The sequence below is a fragment of the Euprymna scolopes genome, chromosome 29, assembly GCF_053919585.1.
Source record: "Euprymna scolopes isolate OS-2025 chromosome 29, ASM5391958v1, whole genome shotgun sequence".
In the NCBI taxonomy this organism is placed as follows: domain Eukaryota; kingdom Metazoa; phylum Mollusca; class Cephalopoda; order Sepiida; family Sepiolidae; genus Euprymna; species Euprymna scolopes.
The window spans coordinates 43,431,333-43,447,026 of NC_136510.1; the positions used below are offsets into that span (position 1 = coordinate 43,431,333).

Genomic DNA, 15,694 nt, shown 5'->3' on the forward strand with positions numbered 1-15,694 from the left:
GCCTCCCCCCTCTCGTCATGGTAAGAATGAGTTCCTAAATAATAACATTATTATTTCAGCATGATCCATATTCTGCATAAGGATTTTTTTTTACTATAGGCCACCCCTAAGTTTCAGTTTTACTTCGGTAGAAGTTGATTTGGTTCGGTTCAAATTTTATACCCACCTAAAAAAAAAAAAAAGAAAGAAAGAAAACTTTTAGTACCGTTCAGATTTCTCCGTATTTATTCTCCTTCATCTGCATCCACGTAGGCTTTTTTCATTCATTCTTGAAAGAAAATCCACACTCATCATCATCATCATCATCTCTGCAGATCCATTCATTCAATATAGTAAAATGATATTTGTTTACTAACACGTTCATGATTGCTTTTTTTTTTGTTTGTTTGTTTTCATTTAAACTTCATTCTTTCTGTCGTACTTCTGCAGAATTTGAACAGAACGGTTTTCTTTATAATCCTAATCTAAGTTTTAGATTTAGTTCGGCAAAACTCGGTTTAATGGAAGAGACTGAGAAAAATAAATAAATAAACCTGTTGAGATTTCCTCCACATCCTTCCCTCACTTCGTCCCTGGAGGCTGTTTTCATTGTTTTCTCTCAAGAAACAAGAAACCCCCATTTTCATTCCCTCACACATCCAACCCCCGTACACGCACACGCCAGTTTATACAAGTTCATTATTTAGAAAAAGATAAGGTGCTAATGCAGAGAGTGATCCGCGCTATTTTTTTAAAACGTATTTCCACGTTTAATTACAGTTTTGATATGTTTTTATTCAATTGTAAGGTTAAAGTACAGAATAGGTACAAAACACCCTCCCCATGTTAAGAATGGCTTTTTAAATAATAACGTTATTATTTCAGCCAGCACGGATCACTCTCTGCATGAGTACAAAAGATAAACTATAATTCAGTCAGTTGTTTACTAAATTGTTTTTCTTATATTTATTTTTGTTTTTATTTACAAACCCCCCTCCTCAAAAACTTCTCGTTCATATTCCCTCCTCCCTAAATCCTTGTATACTTCCCCCCCTTTTTTTTTCATTCATTCAAGAGTGATCATTAATCTCCACGTTTATCTCTCCCCCCCCACCGTCGTTCTTTACAAGTCCCTTACTTACTTGCCTCCTCACGAGAGCAGAGTCATATATAAGGTCCGTTTTTAATATAGAAGACTATCCATATTCCCGAAAAGGAGCACTTTGGATGAGACAAAAATTGTGTCGGTCTAGAAGGATTTCTACCTCATTAAGTGTAGTATCAGAAAACATGTCCATCCATTCGTTCATATTTGTTTACATTTAGAATTGCTTTCCTTATGTTTATAAAAAAATTATTATTCAGAATTTTATTTTATTTACCCTAAAAAAAAAGAAAAAAGAAAGAAAATGATTAATGCTCGAAAAGAGTCACTATTGCCTCGGTTTAGAAAGATTTCTGCGTTTATGCAGTTTACGGACCGTACTTTTTTTTTTCAGCTATCTTTTGTTTATTAAATTGTTAGGTGAAAGTTAAATAGTTTTTATTAAAGCCCGTTCCCCACGTTAAGATTGGCTTTCTTAATAATAACGTTATTATTTCAGCAGTCAGCACGGCCCGTCAATTGTACCCAATTTGTTTTCGTTTCTTTATTCTATTAAAAAAAAAAATATGTCTATTGTTTTCTTATTTAGAAATTATAAAAAGGTTCGGTTCGTCAAACAAAGATTAATTCGTTCCAATTTGTTTATTCGCTCAAACTGAATATTTATTTTGTAGTTTTTGTTTCAATCACAAAAAATGAACTTTTATTTTTACGATGGAATCTATTTCGTTGCGTGATTGTTTCGCATTTTTTTTCTATTCTTTCAATATTTAATATGTATTTTTATTCATAAAAACTTTAACTCCTTCACATTTAATCATTAATTAAAACAATCGTTGGTAATAATAAATGGGTTTTGATTTTGGCGGAGTTTAGGAGATTGCTCCCCATAATTCAAAACTGATCCTCAGTCATTTTTTTTTTTTTTTCAATTTTTTTTTTTCAATTTTTTTTTTTTCAATTTTTTTTTTTTCAATTTTTTTTTTTTCAATTTTTTCTTTTTCAATTTTTTTTTTTTTCAATTTTTTTTTTTTTTTTATTCAATTTTCTTTTTTCAATTTAAAAGTTAAGTTTGTAATCGATGAAATCAACGTAATAAAAAGGAGAGAAAATAAAGGTGTAAATTGTGGAATTTAGAGGTGAGAGGGGGGACAATCTCCTAAATGTCCGGAAAAAAAATCTTCGCGACTCAAAAGTAACGCCAGTTTTTTATAACAAAATGTAAAATATACCAGTAAAATGTCTCGGTAAAAAAGAAAAAAAAAATACCAGTAAAAAGGAAAAAAAAAAAATGCCATAAAAAAAATAATTGAGCAAGTGTTTTTTTGGGTTTTTTTCGCATTCCATTTTGTATGTCCGTTTTTCAGCTGATGGAACTCAGTCGGTATTGATACCTAGTCAATATGGGTAGCCAATTGGGGCTAATCTATACGAGCATTTTTGTCCGTTCGAATTAAAAAAAAAAAGATGTTGTTTATTTTAGAAATAATTACAGTAGAACTAAATATTTATTTCGCTTTTTTTCTTCATTTTAAAGAAGGGCTCTCTTTTTCTTTGTCTTCATGCCGTCTTTAAATAATAAATTCCCTCAAATTGCATTTTCCCCATTATTATTGAATCAGACTAACTAAAGCTTGAAAGGGAAAACGCATGCTATTTGGTCACATGACCTACATTTTTTGACCATTTAAAATATCTCATTTTATTTATCTGGTTATCTTTACAATTACTGTTTCCACTTCACTTCCGGTTGTTCTTTCGTTTGTATTTTTTTACAGCATATTTTGTTTATTAAATTGTTAGGTGAAAGTACAGAATAGATAAAGGATCTCACCTATCCCACGTTAAAGTGTTTTTGTACATAATGTTATTATTTAAGAAAAAAAAAACTAAAAAATTCCGGAAGTGAAGTGGAAACGGTAATCGTAAAGATAACCGTGTACTTATTTGTTTATTAGTTATTTAGGAGGAAAACACTACAAATTTCGGAAATGTTCAAACTTACTTTTATGAAAAATACATTTTCATTTTTAAAAATTCCATTAATTAACTAAAGAATTTTGGTCCTAAATCAAAACAGTCCTATCCATAACAGCCACAATGTGAAATGAAGCAAAAATTAACCAAATATTTTTATTTGCTTTACTTTTTGTGTGTGTGTTCATACTAAAATTAGCTTATATTTGTACGAATTATTTTTATTTAAACTTGCACTCCTATCCGGTGTTGGCCGGGATCTTGAATAACGTAAAAACGAGCGTCGTCACTTCAATTCACCTCAATCAAGGTATGTTGCCTCTGTGGTGTAAGAATCTACTGTAAATATTTCTTTTAACGGTCCTCCCTGTACCACGCTTTCAAGTGTTGTAATTTCATACCAAAAATTGAACAAAAGTTCGCTATTTCACTTAGTTTCAGTGTTGGTTTTGGAACAACTTCCAGTAAGACCCTCTCTCCACTAATTTCGTCCTTGTTAACCCTAAGGAAACGATTTTAGCATTTGCTTTTTTTTTTTTTTGCCATGACCAGTTAAGTCACACAATCTTATTATGTAAATGTGTCTTATGTAGTTTTTGACTTTTAGCCAGACGTACCGTACACACGCACACAGAAACTAATACTTTCGTTTATATAAAAGACAAAGCAACAGATGGAATGCAAATGTGTGTCGTATTATTGTTTGTGTATGGAAAAGTAATGGACTTTACGTTTATTACACAAACAGGCGGTCATTTTGTTCAACGGATAAAATGTTGAAAATGCTATGTAAAATGATTTTAACTCGCCAATTTAAAATGGTTTTATTTGAAATAATTCTAAAGATTGTAATTGTTTTCAAATCTTCATTTTTGTTTTTCATTTACATTTGTCAGAAGAAATGTCGAAAATATGTATTTTACGCTGTTTAAAATAATGTATATTTCGAAAATAAATGAAAATAAACACTTTGGAATTTTGTGTATTTTAAATTCAAAATTTTATTTCATTTCTTACTTATTTCATGTAAAAAAAAATAACCCCTTTCAAGAAACAGCAGAGTAAGGTGTCTATTGCTCGAAACATCCTAGATTCTTATTACAGACACGTGTAGTCTCTCTCTTTTCTTTCTTCTCTTCATGGTCACGTACTGTACTTGCAATAACCCTTATCCCTGAGTGGCTTCCGGGCCTTGATAAGTGGTGACCACCGTGTAAAAAAAAAAAAAAAAACCCTCGCTCTCTCTCTCTCAAAACGCCGCTTGTGCCTCCAGGAGGTTAAAGACGATAAATTTATCGAAATTTATTACAATTAATGTCACTTTATTTATACCACTGTCCATCCAATCAGTGAATCTTTGAACCCCACCCCAAAAATGAATGATATATATATATATATATATATATAAGGTAATATGGTGCAATTCTGAATTTTTGAGAAGAGATGTGAATGCTTGTGTTATGTTGATTAATCGAACTATTATTCTCCTCTTGTGTGTGATTAGCACAACGTTTCGGTCGCTGCAACCTGCGACCTTCTTCGGGCGTTGAGAATAGGCTTCTTTTTTCTCTTTTCCTTAGTAGGGAAAAAGAAGCATGTTTTCAACACCCAAAGAAGGCCGCAGGTTGCAGCGACCGAAACGGTGTGCTAATGACACCCAAGAGGAGAATAATAGTCCAATTAATCAACATAACACAAGGTAATATGGTGTTATGAATTGCGTGCAAATTGACATAACATTTCTGATTCAATCCCGAGCAAAGCCAGGCCATCCTGCTTGTAATACTTATGATAAAGTGATTTGTTTTTTTGTTTTTTTTTTTTACTTATTTCATTACAAGTTGTGTTTATCAAGACTTTACATAGATCATGCAAGGATTACACATTTCTACTTGCTTGAAGACAAACAGTAACCAATGTACCATGTATACCAGACTATGTACACAATCAAATATATTCTTAGGCAATGTGTTGATCTGGCCCCTATAAGAGAAACATTCTAGAGAGCAGGTACAATAAACAATAGTGAACAATTTCAAAGCAGTTGATCTATATAAAAAAATATAAAGATATAATGACTAGGGCCGTGACAACAGCATATTCTTTTCATTGTTTTGATTCTTGAGTATATATCCGTTAATATCTTTTTTTATATAGACGGATGTGGTTCTCGGTTGATAAAGTGTGTCTGTGTCAGATTCAAAAGAATGAAAAGAATATTCTGTTGTCACAGCCTTAATAATCTATTATATATATAAAAGTGAACATGTGTGTGTGTGTGTGCATTTTCCAACGCAATAACTCTGTCAATTTTAAGTCTACAGACTCGAAATTTGATATACAGGGTACTGAGATTTGGAGAAAATCTTTGTAATCGGTTTTCGGACAGAAATTTGGCTATTAAGGGGTCAAAGTTTAACGATTTGACTTTTGAGAACTCTACCAAATTCCGCCGACAATTTTGGGTCTGAACACTTGAAATTTTAGATATAGGTTCCTTGGACATGGATCTAACTTAATAATTTGAATTGAGCCCAAAACAATAAATTTTAAGGGGTCATAATAGGGGTCAAAGTTACAAAAATTGACCGTTTTTTTTTTTTTTGCTCAACATACACCTCCAAACACACAGGCAACGCCGGGCTGAAATGCTAGTGACATATAAATTACGATTTGATTTGGCATTAATATTTTATTTTATTTATTTTATTTTTTTTTACACAGGAATCACCAATTATCAAGGCCCAGAGGCCAATCGAGGATAAGTGTTAATGGTTATACATTAGTCAATGTGATTATAGCGTAGTAAACATAGTGGGAATTTTGTAAATTGGATTACTTAGGAAGTCGGTTTTGCAAGAACTTGTTTACATTAGACTTGAAGACAATCAGATTGTAACCAAGGGCCACTTGAGAATAAGGGTTAATGAGTGAACGATTGTCATCGGAATAACAGTGTAGTAATCATTAGTGGTGGAAATTTGGGTATAATTTGATTATTTAAGGCGATGGCTCAACAGAAATTTGTTCAGATTGAACTTGAAGATGACCATATTGTAGTCAACTGGAGGCAAGCCAGCGGAACAGAGCTCCACAGGTAGGCAATTCTTGGGGGGAAAAAAAGCTTTGTTCATGGAATCTGCGTTTAGATTTCGGCACAGATAGAAAGTGGAAGAAATTGTTGATAGTGGTTAAAGCTGGAGGAGTGTTTTCTGTGAAATTTTGGCAATGGGGGATGATAGATTGAAGCTCAGATAAGCACTTGTCATGAAAATACCGATAGAGCTGAGACAGGCTCACATCATCTCTTCTGTTGGAAAGAGATTGCAGGGAAGAGAAAACGGTATCATTTACCAGTTTTGCACTCTGTTAAGGCAGGACAGAGTGCTCTGAGTAACCCCTGGTCAGATGTGGCAACATTACTCCATCGTAGGATGTATGTGATTCTTATACAGGTAGAAGATTGCATTGACGGTGAGATATGTACTGGAGCAGTAGAATGATCCAACAATTTTCGGTGATTTTGACAATGGATTTAATGTGTTCCATTTCAGATCAAAAGTGAAGGTTAGTTCCAGAAGCTTGTTAAAACATGGTGCTTCCTCAAGACAGAAGTCATTCATTTCAATGGGGCGCAGAGCGTTGATGATGGAAAGAGAGAAGCTTGGTTTTAGCTACATTAAAATTAACCAACCACCTTTTTCCCCATTGCACCACATGCTCAAGGCCAGAAGAGAAAGAATCAAATCTTGGTCATTGCCTGCCTTTGAAGTGTTACCAAAGATAGTAGTGTCATCTGTGTAAATGTCTACGAATGATCTAAGAATGTGATTTGGGAGATTATTGATGAAAATCAGGATTGTTGGGCTTGGCATGGATTCCTGAGGGACACTAGCATTAATACTATGAGCTTTTGATTTCTGCTCATTAACAACTGATATAAACTTATCAGAGAGAAAGGATTTTGAGAGGATATTTCGAGCTATTCCATATCTGGAAATCTTGCGAAGTAGGCCTTTATGCCATACCCTATCAAGAGCAATTGTTCTAGAAACAAAGTCCCTATCAAGAGATTCACTAATCCTATATGATGTTACAGTTAGCACATCAGCTGCAGATCTAGCAGAACTGAAACCATATTGCATGTTGCTGAGTAGGTTATTTTTGCTAACGTGATTGACTACTCTATTTATCACAGATTCTAGCAACTCATGAAACACAGGAAACTGATTGGTCTGAACTGAGAGGCAAATGACCCATCTTCAAAATTTTTAAATATGGGGCAGACTGATGAAGTTTTCCTAGGTGTTGGGAAACATTTTTCCTTAACTTAAGGCAATGTTTAAACAACTTTGTAAGTATGGGAGCTAATTCCTGTTGAAGGTTTTTGAGCACTATAATTAGAATGCCGCCAGGACCAGTTATTTTATTAAAACAAGGATTTTGAAAAGTGTGGCAACATCACACACTAATAATTGTATATCACTTAGCGTGTTTTCAGTCATAGGAGGAAATGTGTATTGTAGTTCGCTGAATTTGCTATAAAGTTCTTAGCAAAGAGTTTGGCTTTGTCAGATGCTGACAAAATTACTTCCGATCCATTGATGATGGTTGAATAAAGGACACTTCTCTGTTCAGGACCCTGTTTGTTATTCGCCAAAACTTATGGGAACCAAACCACTGCTCAGCTACTTTTAACTTGACGGACTGAGCATCCGACTCTCTCATGTCCTTTATGACTCTTTTGCAGTGCTTATAAACTTAAGGTTTAAAGAATAAGTTTCTCAAAGAATCACACTTGCTTTAGTATTAAATAAGTTGAAAATGGTTGATATACTATTAAACAAACGTTGATTATTATAGCTTTTAAGCAAAATCCTTCTTTTGCCAGGCACTTTTTTTTTATATTACAAGGGAGTCGCTACTCAAAGGCCTCTCAAGGATAAGGGTTAATGAGTGTAAGATGGTCACTGAGACAATAGCTTAGTAGTGGAAATTTTGTAGATTTTAATTATTTAAGTAGGTGACTAAAACAATAACTTGTTTGTATTGGACTTGGAGACGACTATGTTGTAGTTAGCTGGAAAACAGGTAAGTGGAACAGTTTCATAGGCGGGCAGTTTTAAGAAAAAAGCCTTGTCTATATAATTTGCATTTAAATTTAAATACAGGTAGAGAATGGGCGAAATCGTTGATAGCAGTTGTAGCAAGACAAGTGCTTGTTGTGAAAATTTGGCAGGGGGGTGCATAGGTTGCCTGAAGTGTGTTTTCAAAAAATATATGCTCGTTTCATTCTTCCAAACTTTCTTATTTGTTTCTAGCTTCTATACACCAAGCAGGTTTGAGATAATTTCACTCTCATGGTAACATCTATTCTCCTCTCCACCATGTCTCTAGGACTGTTCGTAATGGCTGACTATTGTGTCAAACCGCTGGTTCATTTCATATTTTAGTTCTATCTATATTATAACTTAAAATATTGCAGCATTAAGAATTGATTATATAATGTTATAAATTGAATTTTAAAAAAAATTCTTAATGCTGCAATATTTTAAGTTATAAACTTATATTTTTTACTAGAATATCTTGTCCTTTTCTTTTGCATGTTTAAGCTTAACCATATTACTTTTCATGCTCGCATTTTTCTATTGTAATTGTTTTCCAGGCTCCCAGTAAATTCACTTGTTCTTTGTTTAATTTCAGTTTTATTTTTTTGCCCGCATAAACATAACATACATGTAAAACAATGTACGGCACTCGTCTGCTTTCATTCTCTCTGTTTCACTTGTTACTTCTCTTTTAGTGAGAGCGGTGAATTAGTAGCAACACTAGTTGCTGAATCGACACAGTTGCTATGGAAACCAGTCATAAAAACGTCGCTCACCTCGTTATGTTTTTTTACGATTTTGAACACCAGTAAATTCATTTATTTTACTGAATGAAAATTGAAATTCTTTTTTCACACTATAGCTGAGAAGGTGATCTATAAACTGTAATAATTGTTTGAAATTTAGACGAAAATTGAGTGAGCAGTGAAACTTTAAAGCGGTTCTAAATGACTAAAACTGCCATTTAACCATATATTCAAACACAGTAGTGTTTGAATGAAACTATACTAGGTTTTCAATCTAAATATAGCCCGCTCCCTTCATTTTCTTTTTGCGTTTATTTTAGAATTATGGAATACAGGAATAGCAGTTTACAATCTTTTTCGTCTGTTATCTATCTATCTATCTATCTATCTATCTATCTATATATATATATATAAGGCAAAATGTGTGTTCGTGGGTGCACAGTTTTTGCATGTCCACCAAAGGCTGGTACTGTTTCTTAGAAGTTTTTATATACTACCTAGATTATAATATCTCTGATTAACAAAACGAGATTGCGTGTATCTTTTATTTGGACGACTTTTATATGCTATTTTCGCAATATTTTTATTTTCCGCGTGTTTGTTTGGCTTTTCAGTATAAAAGCGAAACTGAATCTGATCCAAAGCGTTTACCTGGCACTCGTGCTGGGAGGTCCAGAAAAGCAATCAGTTTTGATCAATGCGGCCAAAACCCGTCACGTAAGACAATTGCTATTCATTTGGACACTCACCTTTTTATGGAGCTGGTTTTCCCCAACATCTTGGGGGAACTGGCTTGCAGCCAAAGTTAAGTTTCCCCTATGGTTTGATGTTTGATCTCATTAAATTTATACACCTCTCACTTAACTTTTTAATCGTTAAATTAGAACTCTTTTTCAGTTCCTGTCCCGCCGTGGCCGAGCGGTAACATGTCAGTTTTTTCACACTTTCTTTTTCACCTTCACGTCAAGCCTACCTACCTACCAAAACCTTTTCTTTTTTTCTTTTACACCTGCAAACATTTGGGCAACGCCGGGCACCCACGCTAGTCTATATATATAAAAGGCAAAACGGCCGTGAGATTTTTGTATGTCCAAGAAAGGCTTTTTTCACGGGGGGGGGAGTTCTTGATGAGGTTACTATTTTGGAGAACTTTCTTTATACTTCCTAGATTATAATATCTCTGATTTGCGAACGGACATCGTCTCTATCTTTATTTTGATCGACTTTTAAAAAATCCCTTGTTCCCAGTGTTTGTTTGTCTTTCTTGTATAAATAAAGTGAAACTGTCGAAACAAAGGCAACTGCTTTTCGACCTTCCTGGCCGGGACGTCTTGAAAGCAATCAGCTTTGATCCATGTGGAGGAAACCCTTTATATCAGACAATTGCTATTCATTTGGACACTGTCAGAGGCCCCCCTTAACTTCCCCAACATCGAGGGAGAAACTGAATACGGCAGAAAGCTGAAAGCTTAACTGGCATACAACCAGACTTAAAGTGTGTGATTTCATTTTGCTATCCGCAAGGCTGGTTTTCGCTAACATTGTGAGAAAACAAATAAAGCCAGGTGTTCATTTCTGCACCTGCGTGAACTCATTCACTTAAGTATCCATTTCTGCAAGTCAACTTTGATATTACCAAATTGTTTGTGTGTGCATTTGAGTGTATATCCGCTAAAAACTTTTGATACACCTGACTAACACTGACAAAATTGGTATCGTTTGAAAGCTCAGTCTCTCGGACGACAGATATCCAAAAATTGGCAAAAAACATTCATTGTTTTTTTTACTGTCAACTGGGCCGTTTTTCACAAGGAGGGGTCAGTTTTTTTGTCGACATTTTTGCAAAAGTCATCACATGCCTTGCAATGACAAACCTTATTTCAAATGCTGCCAACATCATTTGTTGCAATGAGTGTGGGGGCTAAGCAGTTGGGTTTTTTTTTCATCTTTTCCTCTTTCACGTTACAGGCTCGAACCCGCCTGCCTGCTTACTATTTTTTTTTTTGCAATCACACAGATATTCGCTGTTATTTATATTGTTTTAGGGTGGTTGGTTAATTTTTATTTTTTTCTGTTTGAAACATTTTTTAAGGCTCCGTTGATCAATGCCCTTACCATAGAACCTCTCCACACCGGGCAACACCAGGTACCCCTGTTAGTCTAATATGTAAAATAGAAGTTTGTATGCCACCCAAAAACTTTCGACACATGCAACGAACACTGACAAAATTGGTACCATTAGAAAAATTTGTCTCTCGGACAACAAATATCCAAAAATTGTCCGAAAACATTAATTCTTTCACCATCAACTGAGCCGTTTTTTCAAAGGAGGGGTTTTGCAAAGTCATTCTTGCCGCGTGATTTTCACATATGTATAAAAGACGTTATTTTGAAGGCCCGTGACATCACAAGTAGCGTGGGCGAACATCCAAAGCGTTTGCTTTTTTTTCACCTTTTACTCTTAGTGTTACAGGCCTAGCTACTGTGGTTAATTTATCTTTTTCGTTGCTTTTTTTTTTTTTTTTTTTTTTTTTTTTTTTTTTAGGGATGGATTGCTGAATATCCTTAAGATAAAACCTCTCCACATTTGGGCAACGCTGGGTACCCCCACTAGTCTATTATATAAAAGAGAAAATGTGCGTTTGTGTGTCTGTGTGTTTGATGTCTGTGTGATGAAAAATCTGTAAAAATTGGCCAAAAAGATTAATTCTGCGTAACTTAACTGGGCCGTTTTTTTGCAAGGAGGGTCCGTTTTTGCACCAACATTTTTACAAGTCATATGCCTAGCAATCTCGGTGTACATTTAAAAACACGTTATTTCGACCTGTTGTGACGTCATAAGTTGTTGTGGCCGTTACAGCTAACACGTTAGAATTTTTCACCTCTTTTTTCTCTTTTGCATTACAGGTTCGAGCCTGCCTGCCTACTGTGGCTAAATTTTTTCGGGTACCCCCACGAGTCTATTTTATAAATCTCAAACCTCGATTTGTACGTATGTTCGTACGTCCGCTAAAAACTTTTGTCAGCCGCATCAAACCAGGTTGAAATTGATACCATCTGAAAGAGTGATGTCTCAGATGCATAATATGTGAAAATTAGAAAAAAAGATTAATTCTGTGGTGGTAAACTGGACCGTTTCTTGCAAGAAGGGTCACTTTTCGCGATGCCATTTTTGCAAGTCACGCATGCATATCAAACTGAAACTATGGTTATAAACGTTATTTTGAAGGGTCATGACGTCATAAGTCGTTGTGGTTCGAAGGGCAAAAGCGTTTGCCAAGTAACGATTTTCCGTTCTTTCCTCTTTCGCGTTTCAGGCTCGAACCTGCCTACCGCAGCTATTTTTGCAGTTGCACGGGCACTCACTGTTATTTTGATTGAAGGAAAAGTTGTTTTGATTTATTTATTTTTTTTTTTTTAGGTGGCTTGTAGGAAAGTTGTCACCTACTTTTTCACTTTTTTTCTGGGGATTGCTCAATACCTTTAGTATACCAGCTGTGACCAAACCGAACTTCATGTTCACCTGGGTAACGCTGGGTATCCATGCTAGTCTATTATATAAAGGAGACCAGTGTGTGTGTGCGTGTGTGTGCGTCTACTAAAAACTTTTGTCATCCGCATCCACCCGATTCGAAATCAATACCATCTGCAAGAACAATGCCTTGGATGTATAATTTTTCTTTTTTTTTTCTTTTTTTTTTTTTTCAAATTTTCACCCCAAACAAGGCACAGTGCCACTTTGATGTAGGGAGCTACTATCGGGGACATAAGCTGCAGGGGTATTATGAAGGGAGATAAGTAGCAAGATGCCTGTTCACATTACACTTGAACTTCTGCATTTCAGTATAGTTGGGAAAGCAGAATCCTGGAAGCGAGTTCCAAAGTCAAGCAGTTCTGGGCAAGAAACTATTAGAGTAGAAGGCTTTCTTACACCTTGGGATCTCTGCTGTGAAGGGGTGGGATTTAGCTGCTTGTCGGGTTTGTCGGGGGTGTTCACGTCGAGGTGGGGTACAGGTGCTTGTAGTTCGTCAGAGTATTCACCATTAAAGTACTTGAAGAACAGGCAGAGGGATGCAATATTTCATTGATGGGACAGAGGCTAAAGCCTAGATGACAGTTTAGGACCTATCAGGTTGTGACTCTTTTTTGAACCCTGAGAGACAAGTAGCAGATGCACCAGCCCAAATGTGACAACAGTACTCCATACATGGGCGAATTGTGGTCTTAAAGAGGTACAGGATACTTTCAGGCGTAAGTAGTTTTCTAGCATGGTAGAGAGAGCCCACTTTCTCGCAGCAGTCTTGGCAATGCTGTCAATGTATCTATTCCAGTTCATGTTCCTTGTAAACGTTAGGCTGAGGAGTTTAAAGCAAGTACTTTCGGGTAATGCGTTCTTGGCCATTGCTATTGGTGGAAGAGAAGGTTTCTTGTAATTATTGAAGGAAACAAGCTTATTCTTGGTAGCATTTAATGTGGCCATCCATTTTTGTCCCCCATTTCACTGCAGATTGGAGGTCATCCTCTAGTGTTTCTACTATTTCCTGAGATATGTGTTCGTTTGTTTTACTGTGGTGCCTGTTATAGAGAGTGGTGTCATCAGCAAATATACTCATCTCAGAGACAGTTTTATCAGAGAGGTCATTTATGAGTATCAAGAATAATAAAGGTCCAAGCATAGACCTCTGAGGTACTCGCGCATTTATATCATATTGTTTAGATGTACGACCATCGAGGACAACCTGGATTTTTTTCTTAAAAAGAATTTAATTACATTATGTACCATGCATAATATGTGAAAATTAGAGAGAAAAAAAGATTAATTCTGTGGTGATCAACTGGACTACTTTTTGGAGGGGGGGGTCTATTTTCACATCGTTGTTTTTGCAAATCACACATACGTATCAAAATAAAACTGTTTAAAAAACTTATTTTGCAATGTCATGATGTCATAAGCACTCATGGCTGTGTGGGCAAACGTGTTTGCCAAATAACGTTTTTTTCCCCCCATCTTTCCCTCTTTTTTTCGTTTTATGTCTGAGCCTACCCTCCGCGGCTCATTTTTTTTTTTCTGTTGCACGGGCACTCCCTGCTATTTTGATTGAAAGTAAAGTTGTTTTGACTTATTTATTTTTGGGTGAGGGGAGGGGGGAGTTTTTTTTTTCCAGTGCACAGACAACAAAAGGTGCTCAATATCCAGAGAATAGCTTCTCTTCACATCCCGTTGTCAAAATATCTGGTAGGGAGGTTGTCATGTACTTCTTTTTGTGAGCGATTACATTTTCGTGTTTTTATCCATTCTTTTATTTTTGAAATTGTTGTAGGGGTACCAATGAAAGTGCACAAGTGTAGCAGGTGTTCAAACTGAACTTCATATTGACCCAGGCAACGCCGGGTATCCATGCTGGTCTATTATATAAAGGAATCGTTTTGTGTGTGTGTGTGTGTGTGTTTGTATGTCTCCTAAAACTTTTTGCCATCCACATCCGACCGGGTTCAAACTTGTACCATCTGAAAGGGGAATGTCCCAGATGCATAATATATGAAAATTAGAAAAAAAAAAAAAAGATTCATTCTGTGGCGATCAACTGGACCATTTTCTGGAAGAAGGGCCCTTCTTTTTTTCTTCTTTTTTTTGTGTCGCTTTTATGCATGTCATACGCGCATATTAAACTGAAACTATGTTTAAAACGCTTAATTTACAATGTCATGATATCAAAAGTACTCCTGAATGTGTAGGCAAAAGCATTTGTCCGTAACTCTTTCTGCCTTCTTCCTTTCTTTCGCGTTTCACGTTCGAGCCTGGACGTCACTTTTTTTTTTTTTTTTTTTTTTTTTTGGTCGCACAGGCACTCCCTGCTATTTTGATTGAAAGAAAAGTTTTTATTTATTTTTTGGGGTGGGTGGGTTCCAGGGAACAGAAAACAAAAAGTGCTCAATATTCGGAGACTTTTCTTCATATTCTTTCTGCTGAAATATCTGGTGGAGAGATTGTCACATACTTCTTTTTTGGAGCAATTACATTTTCGTGTTTTTATCCATTCTTTTATTTTGAAATTGTTGTGGTGACATCGACGTTTCCCACGATGGAATTGACATATAATAATGAAAAGTGATCAGTATCATTAGAATAGTGGGTGTGTCCAAGTGGAACTTTGTGTGGACCCGGGCAATGCTGGGTATCTATCTATATATATATATAAAAGGCTTTTTTCGCCAATGGTCCCAGGGGGGTTACTATCGCTTAGAAGTGTTTATATATACCCTAGATCATAATATGTACGATTTGCGAACGTGCGTTGCGTCTAGATTTATTTACGTCGATTTTGCAAAATTATTGCTATTTCAGCCTGTCTTGTGTTCGTTCAGCTTTTTTGTATAAAACCGAAACTAATTCAAAGCTAAGGCACTCTTCCCGGCAATCGCACCGGGGAATGTCCAGAAGCAATCAGCTTTGATCAATGTGGGGCTAAACTCCTTATATCAGACAATTGCTATTCAATCTGGACAATGGGGAGCTGGTTTTTCTCCCCCCCCTAACATCTTGGGGAAACAACCAGCCAAAGTTGGGTAAACAAACCCAAAAGTCCGCTACTTCTACTTGACCTCATTAATGAGGTCAAATAGAAGCAGCAGAGTTAACTTTTATTGCGGGCACGTGTCAATTCTGTTTTTAATACTTAAATAAATAAATTCAAACATGTTTCAGTTGCTCTTTGTTGGCCGAGCGGGTAACGTGTCAGGTTTTTTGCACACTTTCTTTTCCACCTTCGCCTCAAGGC

At 35.7% G+C, this 15,694-nt stretch overlaps 2 protein-coding genes across 4 annotated transcripts in view; one reads left to right on the top strand and one right to left on the bottom strand.

The window, feature by feature from the left end:
* LOC145252621 (DNA polymerase beta-like) overlaps positions 1–224 on the bottom strand; it is a 14,100-nt gene extending 13,876 nt beyond the window's left edge. Inside the window, exon 1 of the mRNA XM_080112341.1 lies at positions 206–224. The gene's annotated coding sequence lies outside the window, so the exon portion shown is untranslated. The remainder of the gene's footprint in view (positions 1–205) is intronic.
* The window catches only part of LOC145252622 (tetraspanin-5-like), a 220,598-nt gene that overhangs the window by 1,376 nt on the left and 203,528 nt on the right, over positions 1–15,694 (top strand). The gene's annotated exons all lie outside the window — the stretch shown is intronic.